This window comes from Panthera pardus, unplaced genomic scaffold (genome assembly GCF_024362965.1).
Source record: "Panthera pardus isolate Hobbes unplaced genomic scaffold, ASM2436296v1 HiC_scaffold_25, whole genome shotgun sequence".
Classification (NCBI taxonomy): domain Eukaryota; kingdom Metazoa; phylum Chordata; class Mammalia; order Carnivora; family Felidae; genus Panthera; species Panthera pardus.
The window spans coordinates 55166825-55185423 of record NW_026526821.1 but is presented as its reverse complement, the minus strand read 5'-3'; the positions used below and the strand labels follow the sequence as shown (position 1 = coordinate 55185423).

The following is an 18599-nucleotide window of genomic DNA, read 5'->3' as shown; positions in this document are numbered from 1 at the left end:
GCCTCGCCCTGGATGAGAAGCCAAGAGTTTGCAGTGCCCTTGAGGCCCCTAAAGTTAGACTTGCAAAGCCATTTCCCCCTCGGGTCTACTGGTCACAGGACATGGCAAGAAAATATCAGAACGTCTATACTTTATTAATGGCATCGTTTTGAATTTTCACTCTTATGTATATTTTGTGGTGTATACAATCTATGAGGACAATAGTAGAGGTGCACAATCAATCAATCAATCAATCAGCATGTATTAGAAGTTTACGCTCAAAATATTTTAGTGATGAGGATGAGCAACTAGAAAGATTGGCGGTCACTGCTCTCAAGCAACCTCTCCTGTGTCTGTAAGTAGGACCGAGAACCCCACGCAGCTGGAAATACCGTTGCCTTTTACACCAGACCAACTGGATGGAAGGAGCAGGGAGACAAAATGGAGAGTGATGTAGTCACCAGGTGGAATTCCAAAGGACCGGAAGAGGTGGCCAAGACCCCAGAAGAACTCAAAAAGGAAGGCAAGAATTTTCCAAGGACTGAGTGACGATTACGGACCTTCATGCCAAATGGCAAATTTTATCAGACTCATCTGTGCTTTCCCTTGGCTTGCACATCCCATGCTGCTCCACTCGGCAGATAAAAGAGTCCTACAGGTAGAAAGGTTCGATCCTCAGAGAGACAGCTGATGTTTTTACTTGGTTTATTAATGCCCTAAATCTGTCTTCAAAAGGAACACAACTTCTCCAGGTAGCTGGGGTGTGGCAGCATCCTCAGCTAGGCGACAGGCTATCCAAGGACTGGACACTCATAGGCACAAAGACATGCATGCACACATGTACCTGCGTACAAACATACATGTCTGTGCACACACGGGTGTGAACACACACACACAAATTTAAGTCCATGGTTCGAAACCATGGAGTTATATGTTTCAGGTCTTCTATGTTAGATGTAATATCTCTGGTAAAAATAAATGAGCACAACTTGTAAAGGCACGGAACAGCCATCATTTGTACAAGGCTGGCAGTGAGGTGAATTATCGTGCACCTTCACGGAGATAGGAGATGGGTTTGTTAATAAAAGAGGAAAACAAACATAATTACAAGCTTGCTTAAAAAAAAACAAAGCACTTAGAATCTATATCAATGTTGAAAACTCTACCTCTCTTGCAATGGCTCCTTGGAAAACCATCATATGGATACATCACAACTTATTTTATCAAGTCCTACTGGGGGAGGGGTGCGGGGGGGGGGGCGGGGAACGGGGAGGTGACAGTTAAGCGTGCAAAGTTTCAGTTTCGCAAGATACATAAATTCTGGAGATCTACTGTATAAGACAGTACCTATAGCTAACAATTCTTTTTTTTATACATAATTTGTTGTCAAATTGGCTTTCTTTTTTTTTTAATTTTTTTTTCAACGTTTTTTGGGACAGAGAGAGACAGAGCATGAACGGGGGAGGGACAGAGAGAGAGGGAGACACAGAATCGGAAACAGGCTCCAGACTCCGAGCCATCAGCCCAGAGACTGACGCGGGGCTCGAACTCACGGACCGCGAGATCGTGACCTGGCTGAAGTCGGACGCTTAACCGACTGCGCCACCCAGGCGCCCCTGTCAAATTGGCTTTCATACAACACCCAGTACTCATCCCAACAGGTGCCCTCCTCAATGCCCATCACCCACCCTCCCCTCCCTCTCACCCCCCATCAACCCTCAGTTTGCTCTCTGTATTTAAGAGTCTCTTATGGTTTGCCTCCCTCCCTCTCTGTAACTTTTTTTTACCCCTTCCCTTCCCCCATGGTCTTCTGTTAAGCTCCTCAAGATCCACATGAGTGAAAACATATGGTATCTGTCTTTCTCTGCCTGACTCGTTTCACTTAGCATAATACCCTCCAGTTCCATCCACGTTGCTGCAAACGGCGGGATTTCATTCTTTCTCATTGCCAAGTAGTATTCCATTGTATATATAAACCACATCTTCTTTATCCATTCATCAGTTGATGGACATGTAGGCTCTTTCCAGAATTTGGCTATTATACATTGAAAACTTGCTAAGAGGGTAGATATCGTGCTAAGTGATCTTACCACAAAAAAATAAAATAATAGTGGTAATAATGCAGGAAGAAACTTTGGGAGGTGGTGGCTGTGGCTATGATCCTGTCAGTGATGGTCTCATGGGTCTACATTTATCCTCAAACTCACCAAGTTGTATACATTAAATATGCACAGATTTTACGTGTCAACTTCCATAAAATGGGCTAAAAAAACCTACTTGATAAGCACAGGATGATGTATGGAAGTGTTGAATCACTATATTGTGCACCTGAAGCTAATATTACACGATATGTTAACTGAGTGGAATTAATATAAAAATCTTTTAAAAATTTTAATAAAATAAATAAAATTAAAACCTGCTGATGAGAACTGAGACGGTTTCCAGCTCTTCACTGCAGTGGGGACCATCTTTTTTTTTCTATTTCTGTTGTTTACAGTGCTAATTTTTACTCATGGGGTCCACAAGGAACATCTTTATGTTGGTTTTCTATAAACTAAATGCCCAAGATGTCAGGTTGATGACAGTATTTACAAAAGGTATTTGCATCTATAAATGTGATCTGTACCATCAGCTTCCCTCCAAAAATACTGAACCCAAGAATGTATTGCAAAGCCTTTTTCCCCCACACCCTTACCATCACGGTGGAATCTTGATTTTTTTTCATCTTCGTCAATGAAAGAAACAACAAAAAAGATATCTTATTTAAACTAACGTTGCATTGACATTAATCATTTGCAAAGGTGAATAGTATCATGCTCACTGGCCATTTGCATTCACTACATTATTACTAGTTTGTATATTTCCCCCTTATTTATTTTGTCCTTTTCAGCTTCTCATTCATTTTTTTACGCTTAGAGATATTAACCATTTGTCTATAACAAAAAGTACTTTTCTGAGGTTAATTCTGCTCTATCTTTAAAGCTTTTCTTGCATTACTTTTCTAGTATAAAAATTTTACATTTTAGCCAAGTTAATCGATTTTTTGCTTTCTATTGCCTCTTTTCTGTTAAGCTTAGAAGAAGCGTTCTACTACACACTTACAAAGGTAGTCACCAATGTGTTTTTTTTCTGATACTTTTCTATTTTTTCTATACATTTAAATATTTTATTCCTCTGGAATGTATTTCAAAGGAGTAGAAGGAGATCCAGCTTCATGATTTCTTTTTTTAATGTTTATTTTTGAGAGAGAGAGAGAGACACCAAGTACGAGTGGGGGTGAGACTGAGAGAGAGGGAGACACAGAATTCGAAGCAGGCTCCAGGCTCTGAGCTGTCAGCACAGAACCCGACACGGGTCTCGAACTCACAAGCGGTGAGATCATGACCTGAGCCGAAGTCGGACGCTCAACCGACTGAGCCACCCAGGTGCCCCCAGCTTCCTGATTTCTACACGGCCAGTCTCAATGAAATGTGTCTAACGCCTTCTGCGGACGAATCTATCTCCTCCTGAGCGGCCTGAAACGCCACCTCAATCTCAACTTCTGGTCTTTTCCATTGACCTGCTTATTTCTGCACCCACACCACATCCTTTAGTTAATACAGCTCCATGACATATGTACTATCTCCCTCACTAGGGGAAGGGCAAGTGTCCCCTCACTACTCTTCTGTTTCCAAATTTTCATAGCTTTTCCATCCTATGCATTCATCTAGCTGAACTTATAAGTTATGTCATGAAAAAAATAATAATAAACTATGTTGAAACTTCAGAATTTCCATACAAGAGGTTATAACAAAGATTCCCCAAAATATCGTGAGTGTTTTAGTCCTTGCAGGCTTTTGGCTCTGTCATGATGACTCACGGCGTTAGAATGCCAAAGCAAGCACAGATAGTAGGTAAATCAACTAACGTGGCTGTGCCCATGAAAACTTACCACGTCATGTGAATTTCACCCTAATTCAGCAGCACACTGTATACTAAGAAAAGTCCCTCTCCTAGGTCAGTAGGTGGTTGTCTACAGGAGAGGAAGAAATGCTACACGCTTAGGCAGAGGCTCCTCCTGCTTGGTGCTAACGGGGTCCGCTGCTAGGAAGTCCCTGTGAAGATGGGACAGAACTCCCCAGAAGATTTGGGGGTGCTTCAAGACCACAGGGGAAAGGCAGCCTATCCTCAGTAGCAGCGAAGCTGAAGGCCTGGGCCACATGGTTCATCACCGAAACTTGCATCCACATAGAATCTGGGCTCTGCTGCACAGGGGGATCACCCGGGATCTTTAAAACATCCTGATGCCAGGCTCCCACCCCCAGACATTCTGACTTGATTGGTATAAAGTGTGACCTAGGCATCAGGAGTTTCAAAAGGTGCCTGCACGGTTCTAATGTGTGGTCACGTTAGGGAATCACTGGCCTACAAACGAGGTGATGGGCTCCCCCGACTTCTTCCTTGGGTTATGTGAGTCAGTCAGAAATGGAGCCAGAGCTTCTGAACCCAGACTTCACCTGGGAATGCCCTGGGGGGATATTAAACATTACTGATTCAGGGTCCTATCCCCAGCCTTTCTGATCTGGAGTGTCACCCAGACATCGGGACTTTTCCCAGGTGACCCAAAATGCAGCCACACCAGGAACCTTGCACCAAACACTCTTTCCTAAACCTCTCTGAAAATAAGAACCAATTGGAAGTCTTTGAAAAGACAGAGAAAAGGAGAACAGGACGGGAGGATTGATTCTCACTGCCCCCTGCCCCCTCCGGGAACTGCTGACTCGGGGAAACTGCCTGGAAATGGTGGAGTTTCTCAAGAGCCCAAGTTGATTCTTATCAGTAAAGTTCGGGGAATTTGTGTGCTCAGAATAGATTACATGCAAAAAACAAACATTTCCAGGGCGCCTGGGTGGCTCAGTCAGTTAAGCATCCAACTTCGGCTCAGGTCATGATCTCACGGTCCGTGAGATCGAGCCCCACATCAGGCTCTGCAGCCTGGGATTCTTGGGATTCTCTTTCTTCTTTCTCTCTGTCCCTCCCCCACTCATGACCTCTCTCTCTCTCAAAATAAATCAATAAACTTAAAAAAAAAAAAAGCAGAAAGAGAGGGAGGGAGGCAGGGAGGGAGACAGAAAGGGAAGCGGGAGAGAACTTGCTTCTCTAAGTTCATACCCAAGAGAGGCCAGGGTGGCAAGAGAAGCCTGGGGCAGGATCTCTGGCCCCCAGAGAGGACTACCCCTGGGACAGCAGAGTAAAAACTCAAACTCACATTAACCTACATGTGGAGTAAGACCTTCACAAACATTATGTCCTGTGAACAGTTAGGCTGGAAGGGTCCTTCCTACTTCAGATCTCAGGGCATTTGATGGATCGTCATTCACTGCCCTAGTCAGTGGGCCAGCCAGAATATCACCCATATATTTTGCCTCCCAGCCCAGTGCTCCCTCCACAAAACGGTGATGTTTTGAGCCACAGTCATGCTGTGCAGAACCCTGCACTCCCTCTAAATAATTGGCTGTGGTTGAAATGGACATGAAAGAGGAACCAACAGGGGGAGGAAAGAAAGCATGAAAGAGTATGTGCTTGAGAGCTATGGTCTCCAAATGATGAATCAGGAGCCAGACGTGAAGCAGAGATACCTGCCTCTTCCCACCCCGTGCCTGCCCTAAGTCTCTGACTCCCTCCTGCTTCCTGGCTGGCTCAGTGTAGAGCGTGCGACTCTTGATCTCAGGGTTGTGAGTTCGACCCCCCACGGTGGATGTAGAGACTGCTTAAAAACAAAAAAAAAATCTTTAAAAAGAAAAAAAAAAAAAGACAAAAATGAAGTAATATGGGAGATGGTGACGATGAGACCTGAGCACAGGATCAGCTGTCCATGGCTTACCCTGCTCTCCAGTGCTCCCCCACCCATCCCGGCATGAATTTGTTCAAACACCGAACAGCAATGCACTCGGGCTGCGTGGACACCCAGCGCTGAGGAAACACACCAACCCCGGCGCTCCACTTAGCCTACTGCCCGAGGCCTTACTGTTCCAAGTTGCTACCTCATCTGACAGCTGTCAGAAAAGCAAATGTCTCAGCCCCCGCCTCGGACTTACTGAACCAGAGTCTCCATTGTAAATGTGATTCCAGGCCACCTGATGGCCATGTCCATGCATGAGACCCCAGACCAAGGACTCCAAAGAAAGGCAGCATGGGCTCTCTTCCCTTGGCTTCCACGGGCGTTGGTACCGGAGAAAATAGTTCTTCAGCTGTTATATCCCCAAGGGATGTTAGAGTCCACCTAGTCCGACCCCCTCTTTCTGCAGGTGATGAAATCGAAACCCAGAAAGGTCACACGTCTTCTAAAGGAGCCGCCAGGACCGGAACCTTGCTCTCAGGTCATATTTGACAGTCTCAGGGCTGCAGAAAGCCAGGCAACTGTGTCTGTAGGAGGAAGGGTGGTAAAAATGACACAGGGAGGGTGGGGAACCACATCACGGCAGATTCCGAGGGGTCCCTCAAAACAGTTGGGGGGTAGATCGCTTCCGCCGCCCATTTTCAAGTCTGCTTTTTCTCTCTCAACACTGATCCAAATAAAGAAACGCTGATCTCTGGCTTCCCGGCACAGATGCACTTTTATTTTAAGGGTGATGTTCTGGTCCGTGACACCTACCAAGGCACAGGAAGATGGCCATCAGATGTCACCCTGTCTGCATGCTTCCAGCAGGGCTCGATTGGTGAAGCCCCGGACTCTAAGTCACCCTCATAACGCCTGCACCGAGGTCCTCAAAACTTCTGGCTAGACTGCTAGAAACGAAGCCATATACTCTCTGTCAGGATGCGTGTAAATGACAGCACCCGACATGGAGACACGCTACCCCAACAAGCTTACCCACCAGAAGTCCCTCTTTATATCTAAGCAATTGAACAAAGATCGTTAAGGAAGCTGACACCTCTCTACTCCCCACCCCACCCCTACTCCATTGGAAGCATCCAACCCTGGACCGCTCTGAAAGTCAAACTTAAATCAACCTGAAAGACTCCCCGCCTAAGAACCAGCGCATTTTGTCAAAAACTAGACTAAAAACATAGACTAGAAACGAACTCACATGGACACCACACTTCGAGTATCAGCGCAGTTTTCTGAGCTGAGGGAGCGGGAGACTAGCAGATCTGAGCCAGGGGCGTGTGACGGTCCTGTGGCTTCCTTTTCTTCCCACCCCAGCAATAAAGAATGATTCGAGAGAGTTGATACAAAGGGACAAGAATGAAAAGTGGCCCTGACACATTTATGAGGATTTTTCCTGGGCTTCTTATGTACAGTTCCTCGAGGTTTTTTTCAGCCATATTAAAAGTAGAAGGGAACACCTGTTTCCGGTTACCCGGCCACAGCCCGATGTAGGATGGGGTAAATCACGCACTCAGGAGAAGCAACAACAACAAAAAGTATATCATGGGAGAGAATGGCTTGACAAATTAACAAAAATTTCATATCATGTCCAATTGAGGAAGAGAAAGAGAAAGAGAAGGAGAAAGAGAAAGAAAGAGAAAGAGAAAGAAAGAGAAATAAAAAGAAAGAGAAAGAGAAAAAGAAAGAGAAAGAGAAAGAGAAGAAAGAGAAAGAGAAAGAGAAAGAGAGAGAAAGAGAAAGAAAGAGACAGACACCAAATGATAGGAGGATAGAAACACTTTGCTTCTAGTTGAATTCTCAGCAAAAGGCAGTTTTTGACATTGGAACAGAAAGTACCTCTGGGATGGATTTTTTAACCCTTTCCCTGAAAGGTGAGACCTTTCGGATTCACAACAGACCCCGTGCGTGTCAATCGTGACCACGTAAGTAGAAATAGTATTTGCTGGTTCCATGAGCTAGTGCTTCCACTGAAGCAAATGGAGTTGAGGTTTGTGATTTGATCTAATGGCAATGGCTTTCCAATAGACATGCACGGAATCATTGATCAGCGTGCCCTCTCCTTGTTTGCACTGGAACACCGTTCAATTTACACCAATTAAAGAATGCTTGGTTTGGGTATTGAAGAATAATTAAGCGATGCAAATCCCCAAGGGCTTCTAAAGATGACATCTGACCAGAATGTTGATTACGGCATGAAGGCGGCGTTAGTATTTGAATAGTTTGACTGATATACAAAATCATTACAACGTCTCCCTAGGAAGAGTGACATTAGGTCAATGTATGTACTTGCCTGGTCACCCTAAACAAATTTGACAAGTCTAATTTTAAGTAATTGCTCAGAGTTGAGTGGCCGCCTCTGTCCCCACAAGGGCAGCTGTCTGGACCACATCTTGTAATTGAGATGTGTCTTTAAGCTCTATGTGTCAACCCAACATGCAAATGTGCTCTCACAAAAGGTTAGGGGTTGGTGACGCTCCGGTGAATCCTTTTCCGGTCAAATTTCAACATGAAAGCTTTACTGCAGCTCTTAGGCAACTCCTCGACTAATTCTACCCCGTTCCCTATAGGAAAGATTAAATTTCTCAGCTGCATCAGACTCTAGAGTTCACCTGGAGACCAGCTCAGAATGTGATCCTTGGACCAGAAGCATCAACATCGCCGGGCAACTTGTTAGTAATCCAAAGTCTTGGGCCCACCCCCAGGCCGGCTGAATCAGAGACGGTGGGGGGTGAGGTCCCATCACGAATGCTTTAATAAGACCCTGGTGATCTAAAGCTCACTCAGGTTGGAGAACCAGTGATCAAACCCACCGATTCACTTTATCAGTGATGGAATGGAGGGCGGCCTGGTAAGTTAGGTAATCTGCCTGAGGTCACACAGCTCAAAGGACAGTAGAGGCTAGGGCTAATCATATTGTGGTCAAAACATGTGCCATTCGGTTTTTTGCCATTCGGTTAAAGTTTTGAAAATGGCTTGCTGTCCTTCTTTGTTTTTCTTTCTTGCTTTCTTTCTTGCTTTCTTTTATGCAGCCCTCTGCTTATTCCCAAGAACGTGTTCTGGCAGATGGCTGGTTCTCCACCTTCTCCTGCACCCCAGCGAGGGAGCCTCCTGGCCCCAGCAACAGGGTGCAGCCATTGGACTTAGTTGTCAGGGAAAGCACCATCTGGGTCAGACGTTTAATTGCCGGTGTGAGAGCCTTGAGAGGTACCTTCTTCTGTCCACGGAGATCATGGATGCACAAGCAGAGACTGACCCTCTATTGCACCACATGCCTGAACAGCCGTGATGACCAGAGCTCCCTGCTGCCCCCTGCTGGATGTGTACAGAGATCAACAAAACTAATGTGGTAAGCTACTGTGGTATTCGGCGGATGTTTGTTACTAATTTATAACCCAGCCTATCAAGGGACCCTTTGGGACTTTTGAGCAGCCCTCTTGCACTTAAAAGGAAGTGATGCGGGTGCGGGGGCTGGGTGGCTCAGTCAGTGAAACGTCCGGACTTTGGCTCAGGTCGTGATCTCACAGTTCATGGGTTCGAGCCCCGTGTCTGTGCTGACAGCTCAGAGCCTGGAGCCTGCTTTGGATTCTGTGTCTCCCTCTCTCTCTGCCCCTCCCTGCTCGTGCTCTGTCTCCCTCTGTCTCTCAAACATAAACGTTGGGAAAAAATTTTTTTAAAAAAGTAAGTGATGCAGGGCACCTAGGTGGTTCAGTCCATTAAGCATCAGACTCTTGATCTCAGCTCAGGTCGTGATCTCGCAGTGGTCACTCAGAGCAGAAAGCGCAGGGACTGCTTGGGATTCTCTCTCACCCTCTCCCTCTGCCCACCCCCCTCAAAATAAATAAAAATAAACTTTAAAAAAAAATCTCCTTAAAAAAGCGAGTGATGTGTAGGACAGAGAAGTAAAAAAGAAGCATCTTCCCTATTTAGAATATAATTGAAAACCAATGATATTTCCAAGAGGACACGAGGATGGCAACCACATCTGAGTCACTCCCCAAACAACAAATTTCAGATGTAATGGTCTGCTTTACAAACCATTGTATCGTTTGTCATTTTATTCCAGTCCGACCACACCCGAGCTCCAGGGAGCTCATGTATGTAATTGCAGGTACGTTAACCGATTCAAAACTGAAAATTAAGGGCGGGGTTTCATTCGCAGGCTATGCGGCGCCCCCATTCCTGGTGCCCGTGCCGCACCCAAGCAGCTCAGCCGTTCAGCTCAAGTGTAAGCAAGGAAAGGTTTTTTCCAAGGTGCTCAGCCTCCCGGCAGGCAGAGGATAAAGCCCGTGCACGTTGCGTTGCGCGCTCCCCCTCCCTCCCCCTCCCCCACCCAGCTCCCTGTCCTTTTTCTTGACACCCTAACCACCCAGGTGAGTCTCTGCACCCAGCACCCCACCCACCGGCTCCTTCCCCGCCCCCACCCCTGGCCTCTCGGGCCTCGGTCCCTCTCTCCACAGCAGCAATGCTGAGCCTTTCAGCCACTTGTCCCCGGACTCCCCTTGCGGGGCAGGGGGTAAAGGTACCTCTGAATGGGGAGGAGCAGACAGGGCGGATTCATGGCAGCGGCAGAAGAGTGATACAGCCCAAGCAGAACAAAACGAGGGCAACCCGGACAAAACAAAGCGTCACAATAGATCATTTCTGAAAAGTCATCCGGGCAGCTTTGAAACCCCGGGCTGTGTGTTGGCAGGGCAGTTTCACATCCACGGGCTTTCAAGACACATGAATGGAAAAGGAACAGTAACTCTTTTTCATACCTCTTTTCAGGGGTCTTGTCGCCACAGAAGGATTTACCATTCAATTCCCATACTTTTATGTGGGAAATTAGGAATTTGCCCCTTAAAAAGAAATTGCCTTTTAAACTCTCATAAATTGTGGGGACTTTATAGATTTACCAAAATTTCTTCCTCCTTCTCCGCCTTTCGCTTCTAGTTCGTGTTTAAAAATACTCATAAACACACACACACACACACACACAAACATTTCCATCTTCTCCACCTTTCTCGGGAACATTTTATTCAGAAAATCTCCAACCACAGAGAGAGTTCCTCTTTCTGCCCCATACAGGGTTTGGGGTTTGTCCTTGACTCTTTCTTCGTTTTACCACATTTCATCACAGACCCAACGGCTCTTCTGAATAAAAGGACCTATCCTAGAAAATATTAATCACTGTATATTTGGAAAGGTGGCCAGGGATGGGCCAAGTTGGTGAAAAGGTCAGAAGCGAAATACAATAAAATAAGGCACTCACTCATGCGTGGACCCAGCAGGCATTTACTGAGTAGCCACTGGTGTGACTAGCCCTGAATACACGCTACTTTTGAATTGTCTGATAAAAACAATCAAGTTTTACTAGAGGAGAGTCCAGTAAAATGTCCCCAAGAAGAATGGCCCCGCCAGTATTTTCCGCAGCGGCCGGCGCGTATCTGGCTCCTTCTCAGAAGCCTACAGTGTTTGGCCATGTTAATCTCATTAACCTTCCCTATCAGTTTCAACGGGACAGAAATGAAGACTTGAGAACGTGGAGTCCCTGGTCGGAGACTCAGGCTGGGACAAGTCAAGCTTTGGCTCTGGGCCAGTACATTTGATCTGACTCCCCAGGCCTCTTCCAGGGGCTTTTTTTTTTTTTTTTTTTTTTTTTTTTTTGGAGCAGAGGAAGAAAGAGCATGCAAGGAAGCCTGGCCATAGGAAATCCAGCTATGTTTGACCCCGCTTCCCTCCTCCTGCCCCCAGGAGAGCCCTGTTCCAAGGCTGATTCCCCGGAGCAGCTGTACAGAGGGCGGCCATTCTCCAGGGGCAGTCAAGCGTACCCCGGTTCCCTCGGAGAATCCTTTGGGGTAAGAGATGGAAAGAGATGGGGGGAAGGGAAGAGAAAGGTTTTCCTCCCCAGCAGGTCTGTAAGGCGAGACTGGGCCACACTAACCATTTCCTGATGTGCAGAAGCTGAAACTTGGACTTCTTTTCTTGTTAGATTTCTTAGATATGCAAAAAAAAAAAAAAAAAAATCACCAACAAATTAGCATCTCACAATATCCTTAACTTGGTCTACCTCAGACCCTGATATCACTCATCTGTCCAAAAAAAAAAAAAAAAGATAAACAACAATGTCCTATTTCTGAAGACAACGGTTAAAAAATTAAATTAGAAATGTGCAATATGTAAGTGTGTCTAATCCAGGCTCTGGACACCTGAATTTATACAACGTTAGATGTCAGTTACATCTCAGCAAGGCTGGGGAAACACAAAACCTTAGAAAGAACACCCCAATAATAACTGCATTGACATCTGCAAGTCTGGGAACTGTATCATTTCCTTCCTGAAAGAACTTGCCTGTGAATAGCTATTTCAAAAGGAGTCAGGATATTGCTCTTTAAGAGGCAAAATCTCACTCAGAAAAATTAATACTTGAAGGAAACGATGGTTCTTAAATACAGCCCTCACTTGCTTGAGAAAAAAACAGGTAGCTTTAATAGTCTGAGAAGTTTTATAAATGAAAATGTGCCCATTTCCTTCTTCACTGTCTCCAAACCAGGAGTAGAAATTCCAAAGGCCAGGGCCCTGAGAAGCTTCCAGAAGCCCCACCACGGCAACAACCCCTACAAGCCCCAGAAATGGCAGTGTACAGTGTCTCTGGGGAGACCCCTTTTTCAACAACCTCAGCCACACCCCTAAACTACACATGTCGACAAGATGCCGACACCTCTAAAGTCTGAACCAGCATTTCGCAGCCTGTGTGAAATTGACAACACGTTGCTTACAAAACCCTCTTCCAAATTCCTGTTTAAAACTACCGGCTTGTACTTACTTTGTTTTTTAAACAGGCTCCACACCTAACGTGGGGCTGCAACTCATGACCCCGAAATCAAGACGCACATGCTCTACCGGCTGAGCCAGCCAGGTGCCCCTGTATTTATTTTAACTGAATTCAAATATTATATGGATAGAGAAAATCTGTGATTTTTAAAATATCCCCTATGCTGCATTTTTCATCTACGTGAATGTAACATTTTTTTTAAGTTTATTTATTTTGAGAGAGAGAGAGGGAGAGAGTAGGGGAGGGGCAGAGAGAGGGGGAAAGAGAGAATCCCAAGCAGGCTTTACACTGTCAGCACAGAGCCCTATGCGGGGCTTGAACCCGCGAACTGGGAGATCGTGACCTGAGCCGAAACCAAAAGTTGGACATTTAACTGACTGATCCTCCCAGGTGCCCCTGCGACTTTTATGACCCATCTCATCCTTCACTGCTAGCACCACTAGAGGTTATGCCAGCTGCAGAAATTCTTACCTTTCCACAGTACTTTGTCTATAAAGTAGTAAAAGCGATCTTAATAACGGAGTGAGTGCACTCTCTCTCTCCCGCAACACACCCTTGTTGAAACCCTTCAAAAGCCACTGGTATACCAGCCCCCAGCCATATTGCCAGTTGGAATGTGTCTCTCTCCACTCTTCATTCCTGTCTCCAGTTCCCTGTGCTCAATAAGTTCTTCCTCGTGTGGGGCCTTGGCACATGCTCTCTTCCGCTTGGAAGGGTTGTCCCCACTTTCTGCACACCTATTTCTTGTCTTCCTTTGGGGCTAGGCTGAAACATCACCTCCTCGTGGAGGCTTCCTCTGACCATGCTGGCTACAGCGGCTTTCTCTCGCCCATGCATCTGGACGTTTATGTTCTTCGCAACGTTCTACCGACGTTCCAGTCGTTAGGTGCTTTAATTTCATGTCTGTCTACTTGCTGTGTCTCTCTTCCCTGCTAGAAGGGAGGCGCCGGCAGGATAGGAACATGACTCTTTTGTTACTTTAGCATGGCTGGTACAGAGTTGGTGCTCGGTAATATTTTTGGGATGAAGGAAAGAAGGAAAAAAAATGAGGGAAGACAAGATAATGACCTGAAATCAATTCTCTGCTTCCCAGCCCAGAAATGTTCTGCATTATTCAGGGTAAAAACCTCAGCTCTTCTGTGAAACAGACAACAAAACACAGTGGCTCCCAGGATCGAATTGCTTTCCCTTTCACACTCTCGAGTTGGACAGTGCAGGCTGGCGGAATGTTCTGTTTCACACAGTGATGGAGAGATCCAGATCCTTCCCTCTTGTTGCCCCCCATCCTGCAGGGCACTGTGCTTGGTTTAATGGGGTGGCCAGCACATCCGGGTTCCAGCCCACCGGAAGGGAGGAAGAAAGGAAGCCTAGGAAGAATGAGTTCCAATTAGGAGCTGAAAACAGAAGTTGCACACATCACTTCTGTTCACATTTCATAGGCAACAACTTCGTCTTACGTCCAGAAAGGGAGGGTGGGAAGTAGGGTCTCTAGCTGAATGACTTCACGTCCAGGGAGAAAAGGAGGACAGATTTAGGGAAAATTTGCCATCTGCCACATGTTTTTCAACTCCTTTCCGAGTAGAAAGCTTTCTGAGGCCTGTCCCAGGGCAGCAGAACCTATGTGCAGACTCTGTCTTTGAGTGGAGGAAGAAGACCTCCCTCCTCCCCACCCCCAGCTCCCCCGCTACATGGGAGCTGTTGGGGGGGGGGGGGTCGCATGATGTCCAGGGTGGCCACCACTGCAGCTACCTCCAGCCTGCGCAATCCTCCCCCTTCCTCTTGGGCTCCGAAGCTCAGCAAACATCCAGATGTGTTTTGTTTTCACCCCTAAGTTTTCCCATCCATGTCTTCACTCGTTGTGCCAGGACGTGCAAAACGCAGTTGACCAGAGTGCCTCCTGCTCTAATCTGAAGCCAGGGAAATAAACAGGCAGACCTCTTTGCTGTACCCAAGACAATCCTAGGTTAGCAGCTTCCTTCAAGGTGATCTTGAGCAAATTTTTTAGTATCTTTAAAAGTCATCCTGGGGCGCCTGGGTGGCTCAGTCGGTTGAGCGCCGACTTCGGCTCAGGTCACGATCTCGCGGTCCGTGAGTTTGAGCCCCACATCGGGCCCCTGTGCTGACAGCTCAGAGCCCGGAGCCTGTTTCAGATTCTGTGTCTCCCTCTCTCTGACCCTCCCCCATTCATGCTCTGTCTCTCTCTGTCTCAAAAATAAATAAAAACGTTAAAAAAAAATTAAAAAAAAAAAAGTCATCCTGCTCATGCCCAAAATCGGGGCTAAAATACCTTGTCTTGCGGTTATTATTAGAATTAGCTCGTGAACGTTAAGATCTTAGTTCTTTTTAAGAAATACCTGGCATGTGGATGTTCAATTTATTTTTCTTGCAAGCAGTGGCTTTTCTCTTGCTAAATCCCAGCCCAATAAACCATCTCTCCCCCTCAACCTATACAAATCCCTCCAGCCTATCCCCTGTGGCCTCCAGCCTTCCGGAAACAGTCTAGTCCACTCTGTCTCACTCTCTCCTCTCGATTCCTGTCCCATACTTGTTCACACTTTTTATTTAATGCCTTGTGCTACCCACTGATTGTTTCATAAGAATTGTCTGGTCTCGCCGGCTGGGTTGCAAGCTCCCCCAGAAGCAGCAGATATCACGTCAAGTCCCAACTCACAACGTCTAACACAACAGGACTTTGTCACATCCACTCAATGGATACTCTACCGACTTGCCGAAGTAAAGACACCAGCAGATTGAAGCCTGATCTACATGACCTTAGAAAAATAAATTAATTCAGCCATATTAGTCCCAAACGCTGGTTGATTTGGGATTTCTTTTTCAAATAGTAAAACATTCTGCTTATGCGAACTGAATGACTAACTTAACTATCCCCTCTGTAGAAGAAGCTGAAAATGTTGCCTAAAATTATATTGCACGCTGGAACTTCTGGTAACTCAGGATTGCTGCCTTCTGGGTGGTGTTTATTCTATGCCACAAACACCTGAATTACTGAAATTGAAATGAATCCAGATTCTGTGTTTGGGGTTCCAGCATTTTGTGGACTGGTACATGTGCCTGACAAAAATCTGGGGAATGCTTGGGCTTTGGTCCCTCTGAGAATTATGCCATTTTCCAAGAAAAGCTAAATAGCTCATTCATGTTTCACCCTCTGTTCTTCCAGGCTGGTTTCCTGAGGATATTTTTTAGCCAGACTGCTGCGTGTGTGTGTGTGTGTGTGTGTGTGTGTGTGTGTGTATGTGTGTGTGTGTGTGTGTGTGTGTGTATTGAATAGGCTGCTGGAAACTGGGAATTTTAAACTAAAACTTATATTGAATGATTCTTGTGTGCACTATCCTATTTCAGACTAAAAACAAAACAAAACAAAACAAAAACGGAACATATGAATGGCATTCAGTCAGTGGCTTGAGTTGACAAATTCCCCCAGAGTATAACTCTTAAATCCGCATGAAATCTGTCAGTACTCTTTCTGAGGAAAGCTAATAAGTGCCATCAGGTAACAAAGCTGTTACGCTTTTCGTCTTTCCACCTCACTTTTATCAAGAGAAATGGGGAACTTCAGGTTTCAAGGGCGTTTTGCACAGGAAGCCCTAATGTGGCCTTAACACACGCTGAAGTCTCTAGCCGGGGGGAGGTTACAGAGGAGCAAAAACTCCTTGACCGGACAGCATCCTTCAGGGGTTTCCAGAAGGAAGGTGATAAGTATATAAACCACCCACAAGCGTGGGGAGCGCTCCAGGCCATCTGAAACCTTGGACCCTGTTTTGAAGAAGAAGGGGATGCCATGAACTACCAAGCACGGAGCCTGGATTCGCTCCCCAAACCTAAGCAATAAGCTTCAATGCAGACAAGGAAAATACTTAGTTTGGCTTAAGTGGGCAGTTGAGGCCAGCGTGAACCGGGCAGGCAAAAGAGTCCAAGAATCTATAAAAGTTTTTAGAAAACAAGAAGGCGTCGGTCAACAGGGATGGCCTGGCAACGGATAAGTGTGTTCCCCTCAAAGCTAGAGTTGAAGCCTCTTGAATATATCCAAAACGTCTGTGGTACCTACACGTGATAGGAAGATGAATTTTTCTAACTTGTATTTTATGTTCTCTATGGTCAGCATGAAACTTTTTCATAATTAGGAAATTTAATTAAATTACAACTTTTAAATATCTATCTATCTATCTATCTATCTATCTATCATCTATCTGTCTAACCTATCTATCATCTCCCTTTCCGTAAAATGATGAAACCAGCAAAGTCTTCTTTTTTTTTTTTCAACGTTTTTTTTTTTTTGGGGGGGGGGGACAGAGAGAGACAGAGCATGAACGGGGGAGGGGCAGAGAGAGAGGGAGACACAGATTCAGAAACAGGCTCCAGGCTCCGAGCCATCAGCCCAGAGCCTGACGCGGGGCTCGAACTCACAGACCGCGAGATCGTGATCTGGCTGAAGTCGGACGCTTAACCGACTGCGCCACCCAGGCGCCCCACCAGCAAAGTCTTCTAAGAGGACTCCTGAATCGGGTCTTTATCACAGAGGAATAAAAGTACATGGTGAGCTAGAAATGCACGAGTTGCCCCCACAGGCACAGAGCAGGGGGTAGGGCTGTGGGGGCAGGAAGCAAGGCTGGGAAGGGTCTCGAAGACCACATCTCAGGCACCCGCACTTTCCTGTTGGTTAGCGGGGGCTTGCTGAACCCGTCTAGGAATGAGCAAGTCTGTGTGGCCCCCTCACACTTCACGAGGTGCTGAGGGCTGGCCAAGGGTCGCAGAACACAATCGCCATCTTCAGAGCCTGTAGAGGAGGTGCCCTTGTTTTGCAACGTATAATGAGGACGAATCACGTGGCCTCCATCGATGAGAAACTGAGTCCTAGGGGAGCACTGCAGCCTGAAGTCGGATGACATTTAGTCCAAAAGTGTGCACAGGACAGCAAGCGATGTAGCTGACGAACAGGGTCGGAGGCGGGGGGACGGGGGGGGGGTGGGGAACGCCTGGGAGAAATGGCATTGTTCCATGGCATTGCCTTTTAACCTACTGTGCCAGTCAGGGTCCCGGTGAGAAACAGAGGGCTCATTCAAATGGGTGACTCAGGAGAGGCCAGCAAAGGGTCTGTTTACAGAGGCGTCACTGGGGTTAAGAAAACCAAAACTGTGGCGACCAGATATCACCCCTAGGCTTGAAGCAGCACTGGGGAGGGGGTGACTCCCGCCACACAGAAAAGCAATTGTGTCCCCCTAGGGCCAGCGGGAGGGACTAACCGGTCAGCAGCACCCTGACCTCACTCTCCTGTGCCTCAGTTTCCAGCTCCTGATCCAGCCAGACCCTATTGGCAAAGAAGCCATTGATGTCACCCCTAGGGACCTACTTTCCCAGGATTCTCCACAGAGCAGGGTGGAAAAGGGGAAAGAGGGGGTCTGGAGGGACAAACGGAAAATGTCCAGCCCACATACTGCGTACTGTACTTTTAAACACTCAGTTCCTATTCTCTGCCTTTCTCCACTGGAACATTAGCTCCCAGAGGACGGGGATTTCACCAGTCTGTTCTCCGCTGTATTCCAAGTACCTGCACCCAACAGGCATGCAGAGAATATCAGTTAGATGGTAGAACCGAAGCAAAGAAGAAAACCATTTGCCCAGTATTTAGTAGCAAGTAAGTAATAAGACAAGCAGCATTTTCTATAAGGTAAAAATAGTTCTTAACAGGGTGTTTCCCTACGGTAAACTGGGTCTTATTTTGGCCATTCCGCCCAAAGCAAAATATAGCCAACATACATAAGAAGGAAAATACGGTGGGGTATAAGATTTGCTGAAAAGATTATATTTATGCTTTGCTTGGAGTGAAGAAAAGTTTTGGGAAGCGGACCGAAGAATTTTAAATCGCCTTAAAGAAACACAAGAAATACATCTTTCCCCTAACTCTCAGACCTGTGG

General features: G+C 46.3%; 1 long non-coding RNA gene across 7 annotated transcripts in view; it reads right to left on the bottom strand.

Annotated features, from left to right (window-relative positions):
- LOC109254548 (uncharacterized) overlaps positions 1–18599 on the bottom strand; it is a 106825-nt gene that overhangs the window by 30718 nt on the left and 57508 nt on the right. The window contains exon 7 of one of the 7 annotated variants that reach the window (XR_002074866.2): positions 5857–6609. The exons of 5 other annotated variants lie outside the window; for them this stretch is intronic. This is a non-coding gene — a long non-coding RNA (uncharacterized LOC109254548). Of the gene's footprint in view, positions 1–5856; positions 6610–13545; positions 14033–18599 lie in introns of those variants that run through there. One more of the 7 variants, XR_002074864.2, reaches the window with a different exon arrangement.